The sequence below is a fragment of the Triticum urartu genome, chromosome 5 (assembly GCF_003073215.2).
Source record: "Triticum urartu cultivar G1812 chromosome 5, Tu2.1, whole genome shotgun sequence".
NCBI lineage: Eukaryota > Viridiplantae > Streptophyta > Magnoliopsida > Poales > Poaceae > Triticum > Triticum urartu.
Window position 1 is genome coordinate 31,529,382 of NC_053026.1, and position 8,736 is coordinate 31,538,117.

Consider the following 8,736-nt stretch of genomic DNA (forward strand, 5'->3'; position numbering starts at 1 on the left):
AAGGCCCACCACTACCCGAAGGACCAACCCCCCCCCGGTTTCCCCTAGCTAGCCGCCACTCCCTCACCCCTCTCTCTCCCGCACGCGGCCATGGCAGCCGTCGGATGCTGCTGCTTCTTTGTGCCGCTGGCAGCTGCCATGAGGAGGCGCAGGCAAGGAATCGTGATGGAAATAGTCGTGGTTCTGTGATTGATTGACAGCGGCTCTCTGTGCTCAGACTTGAGAGAGAGAGGTGAGATGGGAAGGTTGGTGGCATGGTTCGTTGTGTATATACACGTAGGTGTTGCCATGGTGATGGATGAAGTGGTTTAGTTAGATTTTAAGACTTGGTTTGTGAGGAGAGAAGTGAGTGGAAGAGATTGTTGGATGGAATTAACCCGGCCGACCATGCATGCATACGTGTAGGTAGGAAGAAGTGTAGTTTAGCTTGCAAGTTACGTATACATGGAGACATGACCTCATGGTTTAATCTGCTGGCTAATTACAAGCTAACCGAATCCATGCAGTGATGTTTAGTTGGTTTGTAATGTAGTCTAGTTGTATATATGTTGATGTTTAGTTGGCAGAGAAGACTAGTTGCACACATATATGCTCAGTTGGTTTGTAACCTAGTCTAGTTGCACACACATTAATATTTAGTTGGCTTGTAATAGTCTAGTTACACACACATTGATGTTTAGTTGGCAGAAAATACTAGTTGCACATACATTCTCAGTTGGCTTGTAATGTAGTCTACTTGCACACACATTGATGCTTAGTTGGCAGTGAAGACTAATTGCACACACATATGCTCAGTTGGTTTGTAATGTAGTCTAGTTGCACACACATTAATATTTAATTGGCTTGTAATGTAGTCTAGTTACACACACATTGATGTTTAGTTGACAGAGAAGACTAGTTGCACACATATATACTCAGTTGGCTTATAATTTAGTCTTGTTGCACACGCATTGATGTTTAGTTGGCAGGACTATTGGCACACGCATATGCTCAGTTGGCACGGCAATGTAGTCTAGTTTGCACACACATTGATATTTAGTTTGCAGGACTATTGGCACACACATATACTCAGTTGGCGCGGCAATGTAGTCTAGTTGCACACATATTGATGTTTAGTTGGCAGGAAGACTAATTCGTCGAAACATCTACTTTTGAAGAGCACGTCGCGAGAGTTTTAATAATGAAAACGGATCTGAATTTCTTTTTTTTTGCGGGTGAAAAATAATTTTCATTTATCACTCAGGATCAATCTCCTTCTTACATAAGTCAGGCACCTCACCTGGTCCTGAACCCAACCATACAACCGTATGTTTCTCAATTCTACCAAAAGCAGCTAGGTAATGGCTAATGCCATTCTGCTCTCTGCGTACATGAGCCAGTTTAACTAATCTCCCGTCTCCCAGCAGTCTCCTAATCTGATCAGTAGCATAGCATAACAAGACCGGTCCCTCTCCACTGCCTTGAGCATATTGAGCGCCATGAGGTTGTCCGTCTCCAATTCTATAGGCTGCTGCGTCCACTGCAAAGCAAGGTTCAGGCCCTCCATACAGGCAAGGAGTTCAGCTTCTAGAGGCTCCACACATGACCTCAGTTCCCTACACGATGAGAAGATAATCACGCCGGAGCTATCCCTCAGGATCATTCCGACACCAGTCGTTCCTGTCGTGGCGCAAAACGAGCCATCGACGTTGAGCTTTGTCCAACCTGCAGCCGGAGGAGTCCATCGTGGTCGCGGCCCAGCCATACCTGTACCACGCAATATATCTTTGCTCGACACCATTGCATCAACTACCTGCTTCCCTCGCGCCCACGCTTGCGGGCGGCGATCTCCTCCAGGCCCGGCGCTGCCGGACCATCTCGTCGCGGAGGTAGTGGTCCCGCGCCCACCGCAGGACGTCCTCGTCGGAGAAGCCGCGCCGGGCTATCTCCTCGTACTCCGAGGGAAGGTCGGGCTCCGGTTTGGGCTCGACGAGGACGAAGCGGCCGGTAGGGAAGGCGTTGTCGCCGATGCGGACGCCGGAGCTGCGGGTGCGCGCGCTGACAGGCGTGCCCTGGGGCTCCGGCTTGACGAGGCGGAGGTGGAGGCAGGGAGAGCCGCCGGACAAGGAGGAGGACCCCCCGGTCTTCATGCGCCTCGGGGTCCAGGAGCTTCCCCGGCGGCGTGAGAAGGACGGGGGAGCGGGGTACTCGAGGCGCGGTGTGTTGCCGCCCTCGATGTACTCGAGGACGGCCTCCAACGTGCGCCCGGGCACGCCCCACCACCGATGCCGGCCGGCGGCGTTGAGCCTGCCGGAGGGCACGACGCCGTTGGTGGCCTCGAGTTGCTCGGCGTGACGGCGGCGAAAATAAGGCTCCCAGAGCGGGCTGTCGGGGACGTACCGTGGCCCCTCCATCGCCGCACGCAGCAGGGACGAGCGGATGCGTGCGATCTCCGCACGCCGCGCCGCGCCGGTGGGTACCGGGGGCACCGGCACGCCGCCGGCGCTGATCCTCCACGCCCCGGGCACCCGCATGTCCGGCGGGACCAGGTACTCGGCCTCGAAAAGGAGGCGAGCCTCGTTTTCGTGGAGATGGCGGCGGCCGAAGCCGTTCGCCGCCGCGCCGTCGCCTGGGAAGCGCTCGGCCATTGTGTGATGAATTGGAGACGGCGAGAGAGAGGAGAGGGAGGAACGACGACGGGGAGAGAGTGTGAGATCGCCGAGTGCGCTGGGGCGCGTCTTATGTAGGCCGAGGCGCCGCCCTTGCGCGTGCCGCCGTGTGTACGCGTGGCGGGCGAGGGAGGGCGAGGGACGCGCGTCATCCGGTCTTCACTGCGCCGCCCGTGAGGCATCAATGGCACAGGCTGACCGGCGCAGCAGCGCGGCAGCTTTGGCATTGATTCGCCACGGGAAACGAGGCGATAAGGACGACGAAGGACCGAGAAGAGAGCCGTGTCGTTGACGCGGCGGGCCCGCGACTGTTTCGCGCCAAAACAGTTCGCCCCGGCACCCCCGGGCGCCCCCCAGCACGCCAGGTTCGGCCTGAATCCGTCGGCGCTGTTTTCGGCTCATGCCGGCGAAAATCAGGCTCCTGGGGAGGCCTTCCTGGGAGCGCGGTCGGAGATGCCCTAATCAGCAGAACCAAGGCTCCTTCGGACTGATGATGGACTAGACCTCGTCGCCGCCTTGCGCCAAGTCCGACGTCAAGCTCCCGGCGTCGGCGATGACCCTTCCCATGGTCATGAGGATGAAAAACACCTGGAACAGCTGCGTGGTGTTGATTTGCCCGCTGACCATGAGCTTGCCTCCGTAGCACAGTGCGAGCACCGCGGCGTTGAACTGGCACAGGCACACCTGCGTCGTGCTCGTAATGGTGTCCTTCCTCGGGCCCACCTGCACGGCCTCATACCGCTGGAGCATCCGCCGCTGCGACGAGAACGCAGTGACCGTTCGATGGACGATGGTTCACCACGGCCTCGCTGGTGAGTTGGCTTCCCTGCACCTGCGCCTTCTTGGCCTTCCTGGAGCCGGCCATCATCAGCACCTTCTTGAAGTAGAAGCTAGAGTTGACCAGCGGCTGCATGGCCATCACCACCGCCGCAAGACACCACGACGGGTAGAGAGAGCGCGAAACCAAGGGACACCGTGGCGCCCAAGTCAATAAGCCTGCGTGGCGGCGCCTCCTCGGACCTTACGAGAGAAATGTATCGAAGGCAAGGGGGAGCAACTAGTTAACGAGCGCTCCTTCGAGAGCCTTGCAACGATCAGCGCCACTTGGCGCGCTCTCAGCCATTCGCCACGTGTCGCGCTCTGGACGCTCCCTTCAGATTTTGTTTTTTTTTTATTTTTCCGCACGCGTTTTCGGCTTTTGGTTTTTTTCTGGTTTTTTCTGACGTTGGTTCCCCCCGGTCTTTTTTAGCTTTTCGATCAAAAAAAATCTGAATTTTTTTTGCGCGAAAAAACACGTTTTCTTTTTTTTTTCTTTCACGAAAGTCACGGTTTTTCTTCCGCGAGGCATGGTTGTGCTTTAGCGAGAGTCACGGCCGTGCCTTTCGGAAACGAAAAAAAACGCGTTTTTTGTTTTTCTTTTCTTTCGCGAGAGTTATGGTTTTGCTTCCGCGAGAGGCACGGTTGTGCTTTCACGAGAGTCACAGCCGTGCCTCTCGGAAAGGGAAAAACAAAACGCATTTTCTATTTTTTTTTCTTGAGAGTCACGGTTTTGCTTCCGCGAGAGGCACGGTTGTGCTTACGCGAAAGTCACGGCCGTGCCTCTCGAAAAGGGAAAAAAATACGCGTTTTCTGTTGTTTTTTCTTTCGCGAGAATGACGGTTTTGCTTTCGCGAGAGGCACGGTTGTGCTTTCGCGAGAGTCACGGCCGTGCCTCTTGGAAACGAAAAAAACGCGTTTTCTGTTTTTTTCCTTTCACGAGAGTCACGGTTTTGCTTCCATGAGAGACACGATTGTGATTTCACGAGAGCCACGGGCGTGCCTTTTTCGGAAAGGGAAAAAACCGTGCTCCCGGTTCGGTTTTTTCGCCCGGTTTTTTTCACCTGGGTTTTTCGTGAAAAAAAAAGTTCGTCAAAACCTATCAACATGGGATCTAGTTTTGAAGATCTCTACGCGAGGAATCCAATCGTGAAAACGGTTCGAGATTTGGACATACGATTTAAGAGATAAAACGTTTTGAATAAACGGTTCTACGAAAAAAATAAAAACTCCCAGGTTGCGACAAGTGACGCACTGCATGTGTGCCACTTGTCACGACCTAGAAAGTGGAGTGTTCTTTGCAACAAGCACTTCTTAATTAGTGATTTCGAGGGCAAGGGGATGGTAATTGGGAAAATTAGGTTCCCGCTAGGTTAATAGGGCTAGCCCGCTTAATTTCTCTGCTTGTCCAATGGGAGACCAATAAGGAGATTAAGTGGGATGGGCTGGTTAGTCCCACCCAATCCTACTCTCACATGCAACCTGAAATGTTTCTAAAAATAAAAACCCTGCAACCTGAAATAATGCGATAAAATACGTTGCAGTAAATCTGGTTTAGTAGTTACTCCCTTTTAGTGATTTATAAATGATCTTATATTTCTTTACAAAGAAAGTACTTAATTGACGGGCTTGAATTCCACCTAACGCTAACCAGTTTCTTAAGAGCAAGTATAATAGAGCTGAGTCAACATGCTATAAGAATTAAACTAGTATATTTCTACTTAGTTGCAGGAAAGAAAAAAGGAGAAAGAAGGTAAGCGGGCTTTTCGTGAAGAGCCAGCTCTAGCACGTGCTCCTAGACACTTTGTGAGAATGAAAAATGGGCCACGTAATAAAAAAGTAATACACTCTTTTGATCTACTATTGTACATGTTAGCTATTACAAAACAGTAAGACAAAGCTACCTACGAGCCTTCACAGTGATTTTGATCTCTCAGCCGTCAGATCATGCCTACGAACGCGTTGGATTTGCTCGGTCGTCAACTCGTTACGCACGTACGGAGAACCATTTTGCGGGCCGCTGCTCCGCAGAATTAGCTGCGGTTCCCGTCGATAATCGGGCCGTAAGATGTCCAGCCCAATTTGCAAAGCATATCATTCGTACATGAACTTGCAGGTCGTCCAGGTCTCTTCATCTATCCCCGAGCGCCGGCCCTATCCCTATCCCTGAGCTCCTCTGTTGGTCGAGGCTGCGCCGCCACCGTCCTCAATCCCGGCGGCGAGCTTCCGCGCCCTCTGATACCCATCTACTCTTCTTCTGCAGGCCCCCATGGCGGGTCTCTTCTTTACTTTATTTTTTAATGTCGTCTCCTGTAGCGTTCTGCCTTGGCGACTGCGGCAGCCGCACGCGCTGCTGGCTTCCATCGCCGATTGTATTCCTCTTGCGTCCGCCTCCATGCGCTTGCAGCTGGTGGCTGTGGTAACGGGACTGACGGCGAAGGAGATTCGACAGAGCCGATCGTGACGAGCACCTCATCCTCCTTTTACTCCGCAGGATCAGCGTCCCCTTTTCTTTTGTGTCAGACCAACAGGGTGCGCGAACAACGTCTCCCTGCCAACAGGCCATAGAAATTAGATTCGATCTGCAACATCTGATTCTATGGTTGATTTCCCTTGATTTATAGGTAATTTTAGCTGGCTTCATAATCTGCAGGTAGGATGACGTACGTTGTTGATTTGTTGTACTGATGCGTGATCGGGCATCTCGGGAGGATGTAAGTGGAACATTAGGTAGGTGTACTGTTTTGTATGACAGATTCCTTGACTTGCAAGTTGCAACGATGGAATTCATGTATTATGCATAGTTTTTCTGAAAGCTATTATGCATAGTTGTATATTTGCATTAGCTTTATTGGTTATATATGAATTTACTAACAGATTATGTCCACCATTTTCATTGTTAAATTGTACCCTGAATAACCTTTGATACTTTAGCAAGTTCTATGTGATTATAAATTCAGTGTGGTGCTACTTTTTGTTGACTATTTGATCAAATGCTCATGTACTTTAAAGATTTACCTTACATCTGCATTTTTGTTCTGGTGCATTGCATGTTTTAGTAAACTGAAATTCCTGATATGCTTGACAGCTGGGCCATGGACAACACATTGCAGAGGCCATTAATATGTAGCAAAGCCATTTTATGAGGTCGTCGTTGACAACAATGTTATGCTCAACTTTGAGAGCCAATCTTCTTTTATCCGTATTCAACTCTTGTTGGTAACATATTCATCTCTTGTTAGGCACGCTTATACGCTGATGTTACATTTTTGCCGCATTTTGATGTTTGTGCATCAGAGAGCTTCCTTGATGCTGGCATCAGCTTGGAAGTTGTTGCTTTTCAGAGAACTCTGGGAACCATATATCCTTCACAAGGCACACAATTATTCAGAAGAATAGTAACCGTTAGTCGTGCTTAGATGCTTCACATTCCATTCTTTTACTGCCCCCAAACGTACTATAACAAACAATCATCTTCGTATTTGAGGCATTGCAGTTTTGGATACTCATACTTCTTACATATATTTGTACCATCTAAATTTATGGCAGATATTTCTCCTATTTTTTATTAAAATGGAAGAGCGCGGCAACGCGTGCCTTCATGTTCTAGTAAGATGGGTTGTAGATGACATGGCACTGACTTGTAGTCAGCAGCTGGCTATATTATTAACCATGCTCTAATCGATAAAATCTTAACAGTAAGTGCAGTGCGAACTCTGGTGCAGAATTGATGCATGGCATCTGGCCTTTGAATTTTTTGTGAGCATACACTGTTAGCGAAACGCATAATTGATTAGTTTAGTTTTGTAGACAGCCGGGTCATGAGAAGGGCGAGCATATCGGTAAAGAAGATTCTGGAAACTTCCACAGTGCCATAGGCCATAGCATCGACGTAGTATATGCATGTCAAACAAAGCAAACAGGCCACGCACTGTTAGATCTCGTGGCTTGCTGATTGCAAAGCTTGGCTTTGACCTAAATATCTCTACCTACTTGCTGCCACCTGGCCTCCATGATTACCAGCAAACCAATCAAGCAAAGCTCTTGTGGCTAACACGTATGCACTCAAGTACTCGGACACGTCCTGTGTCAACTCTCTCTATATATTGGCATACGTACGTACACGTAACGGAGTGAGCCGGTACTAATTGAGGCTGAGCGCGAATTCCGAGGAGACAAATCATAACATGGCTAATTTGATTGTTCCCTCCTTAGGAACATTTTTGTTCAAGTATAAACTCATAAAAGGAAAAACCTTGTCTCCCCTCCCGAGCCCTAGATCGAGTGCCACCAAGCCGCCCCTCACCCCCCTTCATTCCCTTGCGGTCATCGGAGGAGGCTCCCGCAGGGCGGATGGCGGCGGTGGGGTTTTCTCCTCGTCCGGTGACAGGTTCTCACGGTGGATGAGGCTTGTTCCCTTCTGTTGTGCAGTGTGGGGGCTTCCCAAGCAGTGTCTCTGGCGGCAGTGACTGCGGTAGCATCATTGGTGGGATCCCGGGCTTCAGCCCGACGAATCCTTCCAACGACTTGGGAGCGGGGTGGTGGGGTCCCCTTCTTCCTCTTTGGGAGTTCGTCCCCGCACGACTCGGCTCTGTGTCGGCCTTTGATGGTTGCGGTGGTGGTGGGACATCATATTTGTCTGTTTCGACTGGATTCGGCTCATACGCGTTTATAGGCGGTAAGGTTGGTGGCCCTTGCGGCGAGGCAGCACCATTGCCACACTAGAGTTGAGCATTCCAGCAGGCTAGCGACGCTTTTCGGGCCGCTGGCTATGTGAGCTTTGAAGGGGTGGGCTACTCCGAGTGAGGACTTCTCTGGCTTTGCCTGCGTTGAAGATGTGGCGCCGTTGGTCGCTGTCCGCTTTGGGGGTCACCGTGGAGCCCTCCTTATTCCTCCACCATAGCATCTAGGTGTGTGTGGCTGGTTTTTTTGTTTTGGCATAGGCCAGCGTGAACCTCAGACGGTTTTTTTGGTGGCTACCATGTGGATGGTTCGATGCAGCAAAGTCAAAATCGCTTGCTCAGGGATAAGTGACGACGATGACTCTTGCAGGCAACCTTGCCGATGCTCTTCATGTCGGCAATGTGTGTGGACTGCATGTGGGTAGCTAGGCAGGCCGTTGGTGCCTCGTGCTTTGTCGTGTGTCGTGAGTCATGACTGATTTCGCCTGGTTTTCTGTAATTAACTAGGCAATTGTCTTATTCTTAATCAGCCTTTTCTAAAGGAAACTAGGTAGTCACATGCTGATACTGCTCTCGGCTTCTTCATTTTT

The 8,736-nt window shown here is 50.7% G+C and overlaps 1 long non-coding RNA gene across 1 annotated transcript; it reads left to right on the forward strand.

Moving 5' to 3' along the window:
- The first annotated feature begins 5,542 nt into the window (after window positions 1-5,542).
- On the forward strand, window positions 5,543-7,910 carry LOC125555518. The gene is made up of 3 exons (XR_007304744.1): window positions 5,543-5,996; window positions 6,118-6,194; window positions 6,553-7,910. It is a non-coding gene; the product is annotated as an uncharacterized LOC125555518 (long non-coding RNA).
- The last annotated feature ends 826 nt before the right edge of the window (window positions 7,911-8,736 follow it).